The sequence below is a fragment of the Panthera onca genome, chromosome E3 (genome assembly GCF_046562875.1).
Source record: "Panthera onca isolate mPanOnc1 chromosome E3, mPanOnc1 haplotype 2, whole genome shotgun sequence".
NCBI classification, from domain to species: Eukaryota; Metazoa; Chordata; class Mammalia; order Carnivora; family Felidae; genus Panthera; species Panthera onca.
The window spans coordinates 27,573,616-27,591,780 of NC_138354.1; the positions used below are offsets into that span (position 1 = coordinate 27,573,616).

General features: G+C 46.9%; 1 long non-coding RNA gene across 3 annotated transcripts in view; it reads left to right on the forward strand.

The window, feature by feature from the left end:
* The window catches only part of LOC132689133 (uncharacterized), a 237,807-nt gene that overhangs the window by 137,179 nt on the left and 82,463 nt on the right, over window positions 1-18,165 (forward strand). Inside the window, exon 6 of one of the 3 annotated variants that reach the window (XR_013553003.2) lies at window positions 8,952-9,575. The exons of the other annotated variants lie outside the window; for them this stretch is intronic. This is a non-coding gene — a long non-coding RNA (uncharacterized LOC132689133). Of the gene's footprint in view, window positions 1-8,951; window positions 9,576-18,165 lie in introns of those variants that run through there. 3 annotated transcript variants of the gene reach the window in all.

Consider the following 18,165-nt stretch of genomic DNA (forward strand, 5'->3'; position numbering starts at 1 on the left):
GTAATATTCCATTTTAAGTGATACCACAATTTATTTATCCACTGATGAACTTCTGAGTTGTTTCCAGCTGTTAGCTATCATGAATGAATAAAGAACAAACATTCTTGAAGATGTCTTTTGGTGGATAGGTGCTCATTTCTCTTGGATTTCTGTCCTTTGTGTGTGTCTGTACATATTAAGTGTGGAATGTACTTTCTAGGAAATCGAGCTCACATCATACCTATTTCTCTATCTCCCTGTCTAGCACTACTCATTTCTATATCCTTATTGATCGTAGGAATCCAAGGTCTTCTAGGAAATAAGCCTGATTTGGCAACCCTGACAAGCTCAGGCACTGGCTGGGGGCAGCCTGTGGGAAGCAACATGGCCACATGTTCTGGATAATTCTTTAAATTCTTTAGGTATATAGTCTCTTTCCTCCTTCATCAAGCCCAGCATATATCCTGGGATTTAGCCCTAGTTATTACTGTCCTGGCATCCAGGACAGGAAGTGGGAGCATCTCCTGAGCAGGAGTACGTGTTGCCTCATCAGGGAGAAGCTTCTGCAGTGTTCTCCAGCGTAGTGGAGCTCTTCCTAGGGAAGGGCGGACCACCCTGCAAACCCACAGAGTCCAGGGGTGCTTGTAGAATCCATATCCTCCATAACCTCATGGGAATCTATCCAGCTGTCTCTGTCCCATCTTTCATGATCCTAGCTTTTCCCAATCAGGTCCCTAACTTCCACATGACAGACCTACCCTGGACCCAGCACTCAAACATCTCTGGAGGTGTGCAACTCTGTAACAGTCAGGTCATATGTCCGCTGCTCAGCTGTGTCTTCTCTTCCCTTGTAGAAGACAAAATCCCCTTTCATCAGCTACCACAGAAGCTCCCTGGGTCTCACACTTTGCCATGAACTATTTGTTAACAGCCTCAGTCTCTCATTATTCTTCTGCAGGACATCAGTACAACTTCTTAGTAACCAGCCAACTCTGCTGACTTGTAAACATTGCTGGCCCCATTTATCAGCACTTCCTTCCCCTGGGACATTTTCCCAGGTCACCATCAGTGAAATGCTCAGCAGTTCAGCCACCGCTTTGTGGCTCATCTACCAACAAGGAGGGCATCTTTATCACCTGCCAGGCAGCAGGTGAGACAGTCTCAAATCCCCATCTTACTGCTCAGGCTACTTCTGGCCTCTCTTGTGTTCATTCAAGTCCTCCAAGGAGCAGGCGCCTAGACAGGATGAAAGATTTCATTAGCGGACTTGCACATAGAAGAAACAAGTGGAGTCAGAGAGAGGGGAGCCTTCAGGCCACAGTGCAAGTCTGACCCCCAGAGAAGGAGAGAGAGACGGAAGGTTGGATGGAAGCATCCTAGACTGTCATGCAGTCCAAGGAAGATTCCCAAGGCCGTCAGGGAATTCTTGAGCCAATGTTGGCTCCCCCAGAAGCCTCATGTGCCCCAGGATGGGCCTGTCTCGGTATCCTGCTGCTCCCAGTCTTTGGTTAAATGCAGCCCTTGGGACCGGTGGCCTCCACACAACATAGTGCTAGCTTTCCCATGGCAGCACTCCGGCTCTTGGTCAATTAAGCTCCCTTTGGCTGGAGGTCTGTAAGGTGCATTTGCCTGGTCACCAAAAACGGGATCAGCATCATATTCAGAATAAAGCATCCATAAGACTTAGCTACAGTTACTAACCATTTGCTTGTATCTCTCTAACATTTAGGCTGTTTTAAATTTTTAGTCTCATAAACAACTCTGTTCTGAACATTGAGTGATTCATGGTTTCCTGAGAATAGATTCCTGGAATGGTGGGGTGAGAGAGGGAGAGAGGCTAACACTCTCCACACAGGCTTGCCAACTGCCCTCTTGAAAGGCAGGGTCCATTCACACTCCCCAGTCTGAAGTGCCTGCTCCCTCTAACCCATTCAAGACGCTTCTGTGCTCTGGGCACATAAAACGTCATGCTGCACGGTGGGAGAGGACTTGCTAGGATTCGTGACGTGAGCCGGTGGGAAAAGGAGAAAGGCAGAATGATTAGTTTAGCACAGGATGGTTTGGATGTGGGCTTCCTGGAGCCCAACGTTTAGGTTGAGGGAGGCGTGGATTGTCTACTCTCCTCACGCCAACCTTACATTAGGTTCTTAGCCCACCAAACCATTGTCCTGTATTTACACTTGTTTTTTGGAGAAAGAGATCAACAGATCAAGGGCTACTGAGGGGCACATTGTGTGAATGTCAGTGTGGGACAGTGGGAAGAGCCCCGGATTTAGAATCCAGTGGACATGGGGTTGGATTCTGGTCTGCAGGTAGATTGCTGAACTGCCCTGAGACCCCATCTGTAAAAGTAGCAGCAACTGAAAGTAGGCCTTTTTTCTTTCTTTTTCTTTCTTTCTTTCTTTCTTTCTTTCTTTCTTTCTTTCTTTCTTTCTTTCTTTCTCTTTTTTCTTTCTTTCTTTCTTTCTTTCTCTTTTTTCTTTCTTTCTTTCTTTCTTTCTCTTTTTTCTTTCTTTCTTTCTTTCTCTTTTTTCTTTCTTTCTTTCTTTCTTTCTTTCTTTCTTTCTCTTTTTTCTTTCTTTCTTTCTTTCTTTCTTTCTTTCTTTCTTTCCCTTCCTTCCTTCCTTCCTTCCTTCCTTTCTCTTTCTTTTTTCTTTCTTTCTCTTGCTCCCTTTCACTCTCCCTTTTTCTCTTTCTCCCTTTTTCTTTCTCTCTCCCTTTCTCTCCCTCCCTTTCTCTCTTTCTTTTTCTCTCTCTCTCTTTCCTTCTTCCTTCTGTTTTCTATTACCCTTCCTTAACAAAACCCCATCTCCCTTTTGGGGAACTCTCATGTCTCTATTTTGATGCAGTCACTGTGGGGCAATAACCACAAGCCCCGCCCTCCTACTTCAGAAGTTGAAAGGGTTCCTTTGGAACCCCTTCTGCAGATGCTTTCTTTCAATATTAGGGAACAGACAAGGAGAGGGCATGTGACCTAGGAGCAGAAAGACACAGTCACAAGATTCCATGGGTGCAGTTCAGTCTAGTTGGGGAAGGGCACTAAGGAAATAACAATGAATGATTTCTTCTACCAGGAACACTTCTTCTAGTAAATTCCTTGTCTGCTTATGTCATTTTCGGTTACTTGTAACTAAAGACTGCCACCCCCCCCCCAAACTGGAAAATGGCTATGCTCTCAGTTTTTTGATTTTTGTGGGATATTGCCTCCTCCTACTCCCTCTCCTCCCCCTCTTTCTCCTCCTCCCCCTCTTTCTCCTCCTCCCCCTCTTTCTCCTTCTCCCCCTCTTTCTCCTCCTCCCCCTCTTTCTCCTCCTCCCCCTCTTTCTCCTCCTCCCCCTCTTTCTCCTCCTCCCCCTCTTTCTCCTCCTCCCCCCTCTTTCTCCTCCTCCCCCCTCTTTCTCCTCCTCCCCCCTCTTTCTCCTCCTCCCCCCTCTTTCTCCTCCTCCCCCCTCTTTCTCCTCCTCCCCCCTCTTTCTCCTCCTCCCCCCTCTTTCTCCTCCTCCCCCCTCTTTCTCCTCCTCCCCCCTCTTTCTCCTCCTCCCCCCTCTTTCTCCTCCTCCCCCCTCTTTCTCCTCCTCCCCCCTCTTTCTCCTCCTCCCCCCTCTTTCTCCTCCTCCCCCCTCTTTCTCCTCCTCCCCCCTCTTTCTCCTCCTCCCCCCTCTTTCTCCTCCTCCCCCCTCTTTCTCCTCCTCCCCCCTCTTTCTCCTCCCCCCCCTTCTCCTCCTCCCTCTCTTCATCCTCCTCCCCCTCTTCCTCCTCTTCCCCCCTCCCTCTCCTCCCCTCCTCCTCTTCTTCCTTTTCCTCTCCCTCCCCCTCCCCTTCCCCCTCCTGTTTCCTTCACCCCTCCTCCCCTTCTCCTCCTCCTTCTCCTCCCCCTCCCCCTTCTCCTCCCCCTCCCCCTACACCCCCTCCCCCTCCTCCCTCTCCCCCTCCCCCTCCTCCCTCTCCCCCTCCCCCTCCTCCCTCTCCCCCTCCTCCCTCTCCCCCTCCTCCCTCTCCCCGTCCTCCCTCTCCCCGTCCTCCCTCTCCTCCTCCCTTTTTCCCCTCCTCCCTCTCCCCTCCCCCTCTCCCTCCTCCCCCTCCCTCCTTCCTCCTCCCCCCCTCTCTCCTCCGCCTCCTCCCCTCCACCTCCTCCCCTCCGCCTCCTCCCCTCCGCCTCCTCCCCTCCGCCTCCTCCCCCTCCTCCCCCTCCCCCTCCTCCCCTCCTCCTCCCTCTCCTCTTCCCCCCTCCTCCTCCCCCTCTCCCTCCTCCCTCTTCCCCTCCTTCTCCCTCTCCTCTTCCCCCCCTCCTCCTCCCCCTCTTCTTCCCCCCTCTCCTCCTCCCTCTCCTTTTCCTCCCTCTCCACATACTCCTCCTCCCTCTCCACCTACTCCTCCCTCTCCCCCTCTTCCCTCTCCTCCTCCTCCCTCTCTTCCTCCTCCCTCTCCTCCTCCCTTTCCTCCTTCCCTCCCACTCCTCCCTCTCTTCCTCCCTCTCCTCCTCCCCTTCCCACTCCTCCCTCTCCTCCTCCTCTTCCCCTCCAACTCCTCCCTCTCCTCTTCCCTCTCTTCTTCTTCCTCCCTCTCCTCCTCCTCCCTCTCCTCCTCCTCCCTCTCCTCCTCCTCCCTCTCCTCCTCCTCCCTCTCCTCCTCCTCCCTCTCCTCCTCCTTCTCCTCCTCACACTCCTCCCTCTCCTCCTCTTCCCTCTCCTCCTCCTCCTCCCTCTCCTCCTCCTCCTCCCTCTCCTCCTCCTCCTCCCTCTCCTCCTCCTCCTCCCTCTCCTCCTCCTCCTCCCTCTCCTCCTCCTCCTCCCTCTCCTCCTCCTCCCTCTCCTCCTCCTCCCTCTCCTCCTCCTCCCTCTCCTCCTCCTCCCTCTCCTCCTCCTCCCTCTCCTCCTCCTCCCTCTCCTCCTCTTCCTCCCTCTCCTCCTCTTCCTCCCTCTCCTCCTCTTCCTCCCTCTCCTCCTCTTCCTCCTTCTCCTCCTCTTCCTCCTTCTCCTCCTCTTCCTCTTCCTCCTTTTCCTTCACATTTTTAAGTTAAAAAAATAATTTTAGAGAGTGTGAGTAGAGGAGAGGGACAGAGAGAGGGAGGGAGAGGGAGGGAGGGAGAGAGAGAAAGAGAGAGAGAGGGAGAGAGAATGAATGAATGAATGAATCCCAAGCAGGCTCCACGCTCAATGTGGAGTCTGACACAGGGTTCAATTCCACACACTGGGATCATGACCTGAGCCAGAATCAAGAGTTGGACACTCAACTGACTGAGCTGCCCAGGCCCTCCTTTCCTTTCCATTCTTTAATGAGAGTGCACATTACCTCAATCAGAGTCCGGAAAGCCTGAGGTTAGCGAGGCATGTGTGTTGGGGAGGAATCTTGATTTTCAGTTTTCTTCCTTTTCTTCCATCCTACAATTTCTGCCTCCTTATTTTTGCTAGGAACTGTCCTATTCCTCCAACAGCATTTTTTTTTTATGTACAAAATGCTTTATAAGCATGGTATAATTATCCATACTGATATGCTGTGCTGTAGAACTTTGGAGAATAGACAATATAAATTGAAAAGAGCTGGGAATTAACTTATCTGTTTTGAAGAGATGTGGAGGGTGTGTGTGTGTGTGGGGGGGTGTTGATTGTGGCTCAAAAATGGGTTCTAACTGCTATTTTTATTGTTGGCTTAACTGATTGTACCTTGAGTTCTTTACCCTTCATTTCTTTTCTAAGTGACTTGGTAAATGGTGTATTTGACTCCACCCCAAGTATATTTACTCAAACATTTAAAATACATCTACATACTCACGTAGCTGGGTGATTTGGGAAACACCAAAAACCCAAAAGAATTCCAGTTTTACTGAAAATATTGAGACTTATGTACCCTCTGGCAAGGAAGGTGGTTGAAAATCTGAGTAATTCTTTTATATACTGAACTACTCCTGTTAGACTGAATACAAAGTTACATCTATAGTATGGTGATTAAGGGAATTGGGAATTGGCTTTGGAGTTAGAACTTTTTTTTTAAAGTTGATTTATTTTTGAGAGAGAGTGTGAATGGGGTAGGGGCAGAGATGGGGGTGGGGGTAGGATCTGAAGTGGGCTCCACACTGATAGCAGCAAGCCCCATGCAGGGCTTGAACTCAGGAGCATTCAAATCATGACCTGAGCTGAAGCTGGACACTCAACTGGCTGAGCCACCCAGGCGCCCCTAGAGCTTGGTTTAATATTGGTCCTGCCACTTACAAGCTATCACTGTAGGAAAATTAGTTTTCTCAACAGTAAAATGGAGGAGTAATGCTGTTAGTCTACACTTAGCTTACATAATTCTTCGGACTTCAGAAAATGTCTTGGGGAAGCTTGCCCAACATGATGCTCCCACCCTGAGTTTGGGTTAGAGGCCCTTGTGACCTAGGAGCAGAAAGACACATTCAGAGAAGGGTTTTCCTTTTCCCAGAGGTCCAATTGTGATTTACATGGGTACTTGTTTATTATTATTTGGTTAAACCCACCCCATTGCCCTACCCCGCAATAGATTAAGTTTCATGAGGTAAGAGCCATCTATGTCTCTGTCCTTCACCACTGGATTCTCCATGCTTGGCTTCTGGTTGGCACTCAATACGTATTTAATGAAGGAGAGAAGGAAGGAAGGGAGGAAGGAACGAAGGAACGAAGGGAGGAATGAAGGGAGGAAGGGAGGAAGCAAGGGAGAGAGGGAAGGAGGAAGGATTTCCCATAGAAGATTCACTGAGATCATGTATAGAAACCACAGCATCTGTTACATAGTAAGAACTGAATAAATGTAACCTCACACAAAGAAGAATGCCAAAAAAAAAAATACCACCCAAACCATACCAAACTTCTGAACAACCAGAGTACCTATCATGAAAGAAATAAAATGTTTATATGTTGTTGTCACCATTAAATGCTGATTTTTCAGGATGAGTCATGCTCCTGGAATAAGCAACCATCGATGTCAGTTATTCAAAACAACAAAGGCTGAATTCTTGTTCATGTGACATTGTCAGTGAAAGTCAAGCTCACGGCTGCTCCCCACTCCCACGACTGCCTTGAAGCAATTAAGTACATAAACATAAACATGCTATACACGTCGTTTCTACTCAGAGCCCATGGGGTCAGAGTTAGACCGCTCTGTCTCAGCCAGCTCTGGCTGCTACAACAAACTACCGAGTATAGACTCCGCGCCTTAAGCTGCAGATTGTTTTTTTCTAACAACCTGGAAAGCACAGACAGCACCGGATCCGCATGAAAAGTGGGGGAGACCCCTAGCTGGGCCACATAGGAATACTTTGGCTTCTAATTTGGAGGGATTAGAAAGAGGAGGAGCAAGAGTGAAAGGGGGTGGTCTTGGGAGCTCGGGAGAGCCCCTTCACCCACTAAGGTACTTATCTCAATGTGTTAACAGTGCCCATGGCTGTACAGAGGCATCCTGGTTCATTATCAGCTGTTGGTAGAGCTGGGCCTCGGCTGGCTGTGATTCTCCCACAGCCGTATTTCAGACATTTGCTGCGGAGCCTCAGCTTACAGATAAGAGTTCAAGAGAGGTCAGCAGACTTGCACCAGGTCACAGAGTGGAACAGCGAGAGAACTCCAGACCCCTGACTCCTAGGTCTGTGTGTAAATCAAATTCTCTCTTTCCGTAGCTCTTAGTGCCTTTGGAGAAATGGCAGCCTAGGTCAGGGACAGAAGCCAGCTGGGAAGCCCCAGTAGGATCCCAAGGGGGCAGGGCTCTTCCTCTACCTTTGCCGTCCTGGCCGGGTGGACAGACCCAAGGCATTCAAGCATCAGAGGCCTCCGCGGACTATTCGATTCTCGCATTGCCATCCTGACAGTGAAGGCAGAGGGAAGGTGGCCCTTTCTAGAACAGACTGGCCTGGGGGGGTTGAGCCCCTCAGAAGACCAGATCCGGAAGTGGCCTTTGCCTTGCTCTGCACTTTCTAGCCCAGAAACCAGGTGGCCGAGTTGGCCCTGCATGTGATGCAAGGCCCTCAAGCACGAGGATTTGCCAGACCCCAGCACATACCTGTCGTCTTTCCTGATCTAAGAGAGACAGAGACAGGTAAATAGAAAGAGCAAGAAATAAAGAGAAGGAGACAGAGCTACAGAGAGAACCGAGCCACTGAGCTAGAGGTGCAAGACAGAGAGGTACACGGCAAGGGGGTGGGAGACTGGTGGACATAGAGACAGGGAGTGACAGGCGGGGAGAGGGAGAAACAGAAAAAGAGGAAGAGAGGAGAGAGAGTGGTGGATATGGACAGACTGGCTGGTTGGTGTTGTGCCATCGCACGTGGTGACGTGGGATGGCAGGGGTGATACGCTGGTGACGTGATCATCCGTGTTTATGTATGAAGCCGTGAAGGGCCAGGGAGGCAGAAAGATGAGAAGCCAGTTGAGGCAGCAGATGTTGGAGGGCGAAAGACTGGACACGCAGGGCGTCTTCTGGCACATTTGATTCTGTTGGTTACAACAGGAAGCAGAGATGCGGGCTTGGACCCTCACTGCGCCCCCTCCTGCTCTCCCCACTCTGCCAGACAGCTGCCCCTACCAGGTCCTTGCCTCTGAGCCTTATTTATTGCTCCAAAATCTGGGGTTGGGAGGAATCCCTGCCAGGACGCTTGGGAGGAAGCTTCCGTGTAAATCCTGGACTTGGCCTCCAGCCATGGCCGCCGAACAGGATGATCAGTGGGAGAGCAGACCTTGATTTGTGCCACGGCAGCTTTTTAACATGTGGAGGGCGGTGTTTTATCTGAAATTCTTTCCTGCTACCTAGAGCTTTAAGTCTTGGCTTTATTCCTTCCCACTGGAGAAATGCTTTTAAAAACCCACACAAATTTCCTAATTCAACTCTATTTTAACCAGAGTTAAAAGGGCTCAGTAATAAAGCGGTTCCCGATTATTAAGAATTGCAGGGTTGGGAATGCAAGGATTACATCATCCGATCCTCACGCAATGTTATGAGGAAGGCACTGTAGTTTCCCCCTTTTACAGTTGGGGGAACCGAGGCTCAGGAAGGGGAAGAAATTTGCCAGGTCCCATGCCTGTATGCGCCAGAGCCTGACCTGTGTGGCCAAGTCTCCCAGTCACCGTGTCATCGTGCAAACCCCAACCCCCCTGTACAGACGAAGCATGGAGACTCATCGGGTCTGATTAAGTTGCCCAAAGTCCCACTGACAGAAAGTTGCAGAATAAGGATGTGTCCTTAGTCCTCTTTGTCTTCTGCTCTTACCTCTTGTGCATTGGGTTGGAGCCTTTCAGAGGCAGAGATTCCCTCCAGATGTTGTGCTTCATGAAGTCAGGAAACTCAAAACTCCATAGAATGGTCTGTACACTTAAAAATCGGCAAGGTGGGGGGAGGGGCGCCTGGCTGGCTTACTCTGTAGAGCATGCAGCTCTTGATCTCGGGGTAGTAAGTTCAAACCCCATGTTGGGTGTAGAGCTTACTTTTAAAAATCGGTAAGATGGGGCGCCTGGGTGGCTCAGTCAAGTGTCCAACTTTGGCTCAGGTCATGATCTCACGCCCTGTGGGTTTGAGCCTCATGTCAGGCTCTGTGCTGACAGCTCAGAGCCTGGAACCTGCTTTGGATTCTGTCTCTCTCTCTCTCTCTCTCTCTCTCTCTCGCTCTCTGCCCCTCCCCCCACATGCTCTGTATCTCTCTCTCTCTCTCTCTCTCTCAAAAATAAATAAGCATTAAAACATTTATAAAGGGCAATATGGTAAATTTTATGTTATGTGTGCCTTACTCCATTTAAAAAAATTTTTTAAAGGAAGGAAAAGCTCCAGTAGTCACCCTTTTAGGAATGGATAATGCACCCTCATGGAGTTGTGCTATTTTTATGATGGAGTTTCTCCTAATACCTCCACTAACCTTTCTTTTCCTCCCTCTTGTGGCTTCTGCATGTTCCCGGCTTTTATTACTTTGTGTCTTCTATGGCCATGTGGCCTTATGTTTCCTGCCTTCTCTGTGTGCCTCGTTCCTTCTACCTCATCCCCGATCTTTATCTATCTATCTATCTATCTATCTATCTATCTATCTATCTATCATGTATCTATAATCTATATCCCTATCTATCCATCTATCATCTATCTATCTATGTATCTATCTACCCTCTATCTAATTTGAAGTCAACCTTCCTAAGACAGAAGATAATATTGGGCAGCATCTAAAATCTGGTTCCCTGGAAACAGGTCTCAGATGAAGGCTTGCCTTGCAGAGATTTTTTCGGGAGAGTGTTTAGGGTTAGCACCATGGAGGAATGAGGACGATAGGACTAGACAGAGAAGTTGAGCCATCATGCAGTCTCAACAAAGGCCTCAGCTGATCTGATGGCACACTCTGGAGCTGGGATAAGTGTTCACAGTTGTTCCCTTCAGGCAAGCAAGTTGAGTCTTTATACCTGAACACTGACCCATTGCTGGCTGTGGGGTAACCTTGAGGTGGGCGTGGCAGGGCATGACTTTGGGCGAGGTGGCTCCCTTCCACTGAGGGATATTCCCAGAGAGTGAGTCAGCTGGGATCCATTAGCTAGCATCCCTCCCAGCAGCTGAGGGAATGAGAGCCTCCATCTTGAAGGAGAGATCTGGGCGGTGCCCCACAGCAGCCTCTACCAATTAGCCACTCTCCAGAATACAGCAGAAGGGCCACCTTGGCTGCTCCTTGTCTCCCTTGTTCCATTTTACAAAGGGCTATATTTGCCCAGGTGCTAATTCCTGGTCCCATCAGGTGTGACTGAGGCTTCGGGTCATATGACATGGAGTGGCAATCACGTGCAGGACCAGCCTGAGGCTTTGCTCAGAAGGGGCACAGCAAGGTCTTGAGGGACCCTGCTGTTCGGCATAGCCATAAGACATCTCCAGTTTCTTAGAGTCCAGGAGAATTCCTGTAGTCCAACTTATTCCCACTATTTAAGGCGTGTTGACTCAGCTGTTACAAACAAAGATCTAAAGAGACTCTGAAGGTGATGTCCAAATAGCATGATCATTCCCTCTCCACTCCACAGTCAATGCCCCTTGGTGTCATCTGACCCTAAAGTCTGGCAATTGGACACTGAGGAAATGTCATAAGAGTGCAGGTCAGTCCGTACAGAGCCACAGCCCTGCCTGAACAAGGACATGCCATTTGTTGCTGGCCAGACTGCCATTTAGAATTCCCTAATTCCTCTGAAGTTTTCTTATGGACAGTTATTTTTCCTTCTGCTTTGTCAAGGTCTCTCTTTCTTCTCTAGCACTTTCTCTCCATGAAGTTAAAACAGAGGTGGAGACACACATATGCTACATAGTACCAATATAGCACCGTCAGTCAAACCGCCCTCTCTCCCTGCTGCAGCTAAGATGTGGCAGGTCTCCATTCCTCTCCTTCCCCCCTAATTGATTTCCCAATTCAGCCTCCTGGGATGGTGCTTTGGCTGGCTTTCCAAGTTCAGCCTCTCAACCTTAATTTAATGCTTCTCGGGTGGTGAGAACTTATGCTTCCCACCTACTAGTTGGCATCTGGCTGATTTTCTCAGCCTGAGGAATTTAGTTTCCTTAATGTCGAACCTTTGTACATTGCCTTTGAGTTGTCAAAAGTGATGCCATCCCCAGTCCTGAAGAGAAACCTTTCGGACAGTGTTGGCATTTGGAGGGGTCCAGTCGTGGCTCGTACCATGATTATCAGCCACAAGATTTGCTCTGTCGAACTCAGGAGTCAAAGGGCCCTGGCTGGGAGTAGCTGGTGAATGCTAAAAGCAGGCTGGGTGATTCAGAGTCTGCTTAGCTCTGCCAGTCAGCCTGGTGTGAGGTCTTGGAGTAAAATTTTCCCACCTTCTTTTTCCAAGATTGAGCCAGAGTCTATTCTTGGAGCAGATAGCTTTTCAGCAGTGAGTTGGCAAATGTTTATGATTGATTTTTCACACATCCTTCCTGGACAGGAGACAATTTTTGTTATAATTAAAATTTAAATACAGGGTTATGATAACCCAAAGCACCTTAGGAGGGCTGCACTGGCAGAAGAGGGACTGAGCAACATGGTGGAACAAGTCTCCTGTGTATTATTTCTTAAGCTCTACTCTCTTTAACTGACATGGTTGGTCACTATGAATAACCCACATTACCTTCAGTAAGCCACATGTCTCAGTCCTCGCCAGCTTATTGGCACAGATAAGGTGATTTCAAGATAAACATCCAGGTGATACAGGCATGTTGCCTTTGCTTCCTCCTGCTGGGCCTCCCCCGAGTCCCCCAGGGATGTCTCATGTGTATGAGAAACAGTCCCACTCAGGTTCTTTCATCCAAGTCTCTTCTTGAAATGTACCTCCAGCAGGCCCACTGAGGGCACCAACTTTCTGCTGGGGTCTTCTGTGACAAGTCTGGGCCCTCACCATGCTGCTGGGTGCTTGGCCCCTGGGGTTCTTGTACAAATGTGCCATTGTCCCTGCAGTGTGCTGGAGTTGGGCCCCTCTGCTGCAATAAGGAGAACATCCCTCTGCCCAGACTTACACTGAACTTGGCCATCAGGCCCCCACAGCAGTTCTACTTATACTCAGAGCCTCTGAGACCAGCATCAGTTAATCTTCTCCTATCAAGGCTCAAGCCATCGAGATATAAACCAGGGTCACTTCTCATGTCTCCAAGCTCATGAGAACTTAACTAAAAGGATCATGGGACCTCTAGACTTTTCTTCCCTATGCTCAAGGCTTAGGGAAGACCCTGCATTACTCTTGGAAAGGGGACAGCAACACAAGGAAAAGATGAACCAGCTGCTAAAAATCAGATTTCATGATTCATACTCAGGAACATCCATCAGTCAAGCTCTCCAAGCTGTTTTTCCAGTGATGTTGTATAAGCCACACGTGGTAGAGCGAATGGAGTTAGTTCATGCCAAATGAACCACAGCAAAAATGATGGCATCATGGACAATAATAAAATAATCAAGCAGCAACAGATGGAAAGGAAGAATTGCAGTTATACTGGGGAACTGTTAGCTACATAAATTGTTACAGGTCTTAGCTGGTCAAAACCAAACCCCATTCCGCTAGCTGAAGAGTAACGAGTACTATTCTTTTTTTTTTTTTTAAGCCAGAAACACTAGCCATTCAATCCTGCTGTCCAGCAAAATGGTCCTTCTGGGAGCATGGGGGGCAGGGCAGCAATTTCATAGTATCACCCTGCCCCCCACAGGCATCCAAGAGCCCTGTTGGTTCACTGACACCTAATAAATCAGAACCAGGGGGAATCAGATGAATTTTTCTTTTGCGTTTTAGTTTCTTTTATTAATGGAACCTTTTAGAAATCTGTTTATATTTTTTCCTTGCACAAAATCACAATTTTTCACACAAAGGGAGCAGATGGTACTGAAAGCTGGAGATTGGGCCGGAATGCATCTCCCATAACTGGCACTAACGGAGCCTTGTCTTGGATGTAAAAGAACTCAAATCTAATTGCGGGGTTGGCTTTTCCAATTCTGTATAACTATGTGTTTGTCTGTGTTTCCCCCCCCCCCCCCTCAAACTTAATGCTTCTCCTTGAGCTCCTGTCAAATAAAAATATGGGTAGAGTTACAGAGACTGAGTTTTAAGACTGCAGTTTTTTTCTGGAATGGTGTCTCTAAGACCCTAAATGTCTCTGTATCTGTAGCCCCCACTGAGTCCCTTGTTGAGGTGCTATATTTGGTGTCATGACCGCAGGTGACTGGGCAGAAGCTGGCACCTGAGTTAAAGGCAGCCAACAAGGTGGCCTCATGTGAGCCTCCTGCCTCTATATAGGATTATGATTAATTAGCCCGATGAGAATCTCTTTCTGAAAGATTTGAATATGACACATGCTCAAAGGGAGTGGAATATAAGTTCATGTAACTTCTATACTGATTTATGACCACTGCCTATCACAGTACATGGTATGGCTACCCAATGAATATTTGATAACTAAATCAAATGCATGGACCCCTAACACAGAAGTGTTTTTTAAAAAATCAATCTGTACCCATCTCCCTATATTCTACTTTTTTCTCCTGCCTCCAAGGAGCTTGGTCCCCACCTCGCACTCCCAGCCTTTAATGATTAGCAGAGACAAAGTGTGAGCAGGGCAGGGGCAGAGAGAAAAGGAGACACAGAATCTGAAGCAGGCTCCAGGCTCTGAGCTGTCAGCACAGAGCCCCACAGGGGGTTTGAACTCATGAACCGTGAGATCATGGCCTGAGCCAAAGTCGGACACTTAACTGTCAGCCATCCAGGCGCCCCAATGATTATTTGAAATAGATTTTTTTTAGGGCAGTTTTAGGTTTGCAGAAGATACAGAGATTCCCCATATACACCCTGCCCCAAACACGCACAGACTTCTCTACTATCAAAATTCCGCACTAGAGTGGGACGTTTATTATAATTAATAAACCTATATCAACACCTCATTATCACCCAAAGTCCATAGTTTGCATCAGAGTTCACTCTCAGGTCTGTAAATTCTATGTGTTTTGACAAACGTGCAGTGACATGTATTGCCATTAGAGTATGCTACACAATAGTTTCACCACCCTAAAAATCCTCTGTGCTTTACCGATTCATCCTTTCCGCCCCCAACTTCTGGCAACCACTTTTACCGTCTTTTACTTGCCTTTTACTGTCTCCATAATTTTGCCTTTTCCAGAATGTCATATAGTTGGAATCCTAAAGAAGGTTGCCTTTTCAGATTGGCTTTTTTCATTTAGTAAAAGTGCATTTAAGATCCCTCCTTGTGTTTTCATGACTTGATAGCTCATTTCCTTTTAACATTGAATAATACTCCATTGTCTGGATGTACCACAGTTTATTTATCCATTCACCTACTAAAGGTCATGTTGGTTATTTCCAAGATTTGGCAATTATTTATAAAGCTACTGTAAACATTTATTGCAGGTTCTTGTGTGGACATAAGTTTTCACCTTCTTTGAGTAAATACCAAAGAGTACGATTGCTGGATCATATGGTAAGAGTGTGTTTGGTTTTGTAAGAAAATGCCAGTCTGTCTTGCAAAGTGACTGTACCATTGTGCGTTCTTGCTAGCGAAGAGTGGGAGTTACTATTGCATGATATCCTCGCCAGCATTTAGTGTTGGCATTGTTTTGAATTTTGGCCGTGTTAATAGGTTTGAAGTGGTATCTCATTATTTATTTTTTTTTTTCATTTACAACATGATGTGGAATGGATTTCCATGTGTTTATTTACTATCTATGTGTTTTCTCTGGTGAGATGTCTGTTCAGGTCTTCAGCCCATTTTTAAATCATTTTGTCTGATTCTTGTTGAGTGTTAGGAGTTCTTTGTATATTTTGGACACTACCTTTTTATGAGATATGTGTGTTACAAATATTTTCCCCCAACCTGTGGCTTGTCTTCTTATTCTCTTGACTTTTCTTCCTTTTTATGATGTTTTGCTTTGACAGGCAGTAGGGTGTAGTGTTTAATATCCTAGAGGCCCCTGCCTGAGTTTCAGTCTTGGTTTTGCCACTTGATTGGGCAATTAATCATTCTGTTCTGACTCTCACTTTCCTTACCTGTGAAGTGGAGTTAATAATGCCACTCTGTAGAGATCTTCTGAGAAGTTAGAACTGCCCCAGTGTGTAGTTGGTTAGCACTGCATAAATGATAGTCATTATTATTGAGAATTTTTTGGTTTTGCATAATCTGGACTCAGTCACTAATTGGGTCTTGCCTTCCACTGTTCTCTCCTTCACTCACTCCATTAGAGTCACATAGTCTCCACACCCACCTCAGGGTCTTTTTCTCTCTGTTTTCTCCCCCTCAGTGTTGCTTTCCCCAATATACTCTGTCATCTCATTATTCAGGGTTTTTGTCCATCATAAGCAGAAGCAGTCTAAAAGCACTGGGGTTTCTTCTTTTTATAGAAGTTGAGTCCATTGCTGCTGCGTGTCCCAGAGCGAGAGGGGTATGTGGAGAAGCAGTGGGGTGGGAAGGAGAGACTCCTAGAGACTGGGAGGGGAGGGATCTCCAGGTTTAGTGAACAGCAGGCCCTGAACCCCGCCCTTCTAGAGGATTCCTGGGAGGTGACAAGACCTCAGGGAGACTGAGTGCCCTTAGACTTCTAAGAATCCTCACTCCCTGCATGGAATCTGTGAATCACACAACCCTTAGAACCGAAGGTGCTGCGGAGACTGAAGCAGATGGGACCTGGGCAGCAGGCAAGTGGGTTGTTGTTTGGGGAGACACTTTAGTACCCCCTGCAACCTGAAATTAGTTTCTCAGTATCAGCCTTGAGTAGCAGAGGCTAAACTTCCTGCCAGCTGACAGGGATAGGGGCTCAGAACCTGAGGGACATCGACTAGTGTCAATGCATAGCTATAGAATATAGAAAGTGATTTTTTTTTTTCCCCTTCTGAGTCTGGATTTACCAACTACATGTAAAGTAAATCTATTCCCAAGTCCATCCCTGCCCATTGTAGTTTGAGAGAATCCACTTACTGGTAAAGTTGCCTTTCAGACACCTCTTAGCCCTCCTTTTTCCTGTGTCTTCCCTCTTTTCCTGCCTCGCCTATTCCTGTAGTTCTTCAGGTGTCGGATGTAAGTTCCTTTCTCAGATTACTTTCTTTTTTCCCTCCTAAATGCAGGCTTAAAAATATGCAATATCAAGATGCAAATGTAAAAAATTCTATGTTTTTCATCTTTCCCTAAAAATTGTTTTGCAAAAACAAGTTACGTGGGGTTTTTCCTTGTTAGGAAAAAGTGAAGAACAATACTATGCAATCTATTCTTGCACATGACCTGATTGTATAAAGTAGAATAGAATCTGTAATGTAAGTTGCAAATTATACCTCAAAGTACAGTGAAGTTACAAAATACGCTTTGGAAACAGCATGGTTTGGGTTTTGTTTTGTCTTGCTTGTTTGTCTCAGACCACCCTTTTGAATTGTTCGCCTGCCTTGGACAAGGCTTGGTTGCTGTGGCGTTCAGGTCACATTGGTTCAGAAAGTGGTAGTCATTACTGCTGGTCAACAGAAATTTCTGTTTCTCTCCACTGTCGCACACATAGTTGGAATACTTTTCCTGGCCTCTTGTGGCCAGGTGAGACCTGCTACGTCATCCTGACCGATGAGTGATGTGTGGAAGTAATATCTGCCACTTCCAGCAGAAGTGTTTGGTCCAAGACCCTCCAGGGATCTTACCCCTTCCCTGGCATGGCAGCTGACAATGTTGAAGATGGTGGCCGCTCTGTCAGCCTACCCCAAATTTATTAAGATTAGCAGAGCCTCCCCAACCAAACCATGGGATGGATTTTGAGCAAGAAATTAAACTTTGGTTGTTTTAAGTGAGTGAGATCTGGGCATGTTTGTTATCATAGCCTCAACTAGCTTATCCTGACTGATATCCCCATCAGGCTCTCTAAAGACACTGTTGCCAAATTGTTGAAACCAAAAGAAACATTCAGAACATTGGAACTGGCATAGCTTCACAGACAAAATATTTTGCCTTGGCAAACATGTCCAGAAGGAAGTGGATGCTGCTATTTTTAGAGCATGAAGCAAATGTACTGTTTTGGAGTGTTCAGACAGATAAACATGCTCTCAAAATCATGTTCAAAATGTTCCACACATTGCCTGATTGGAAACATTAACAAAATATAAAAGTTGACAATGTTTCCTCTTGTGTGTTGTGTGTGCACACACATGAGAACACACTCACACACACAAGTATACAATATAGCTAAGAATTGCTTTGCTGCAGGAAACAGGGCATTTGATCAAATTCAGAAAGGTTAGAGTGACTGTTCAAGATCAAACTCTGGCATCATGGAGGCCACAAAAAAGACCCAGATCTTTGGGTTTTGTATCACCTGTTGTTGATCTGAGCCTTACAGAGTTTTGTAAAACCATGAAGAGCGTTTGTAGATTCTCTCTCATTATCACAGTTGATAGAATTTCCACAGAATTCGCTCTTCATTTCCTGTTGAATTTTCATTATCTTACCATCATCTGTTTTATCCCCTCATTTTTTTTTTTATTATATATTTTACCCTGCTGGGAAATGTTTGTCCAGTGTTAGGACGTGCTTTTTAGCATTTGTATTTCTGCTATCTAATTTCAGGGTTTCTATAAAGGATGATCTTAAGAGTTGAGTTAGAGGGAAGATTTGAAATAGAGTTACATTTCTACAAAGTAAGAAAATGCCAATTGTCCATATCAAGGGACGTCTGGGTGGCTCAGTCAGTTAAGTGTCTGACTTTGGCTCAGGTCACGATCT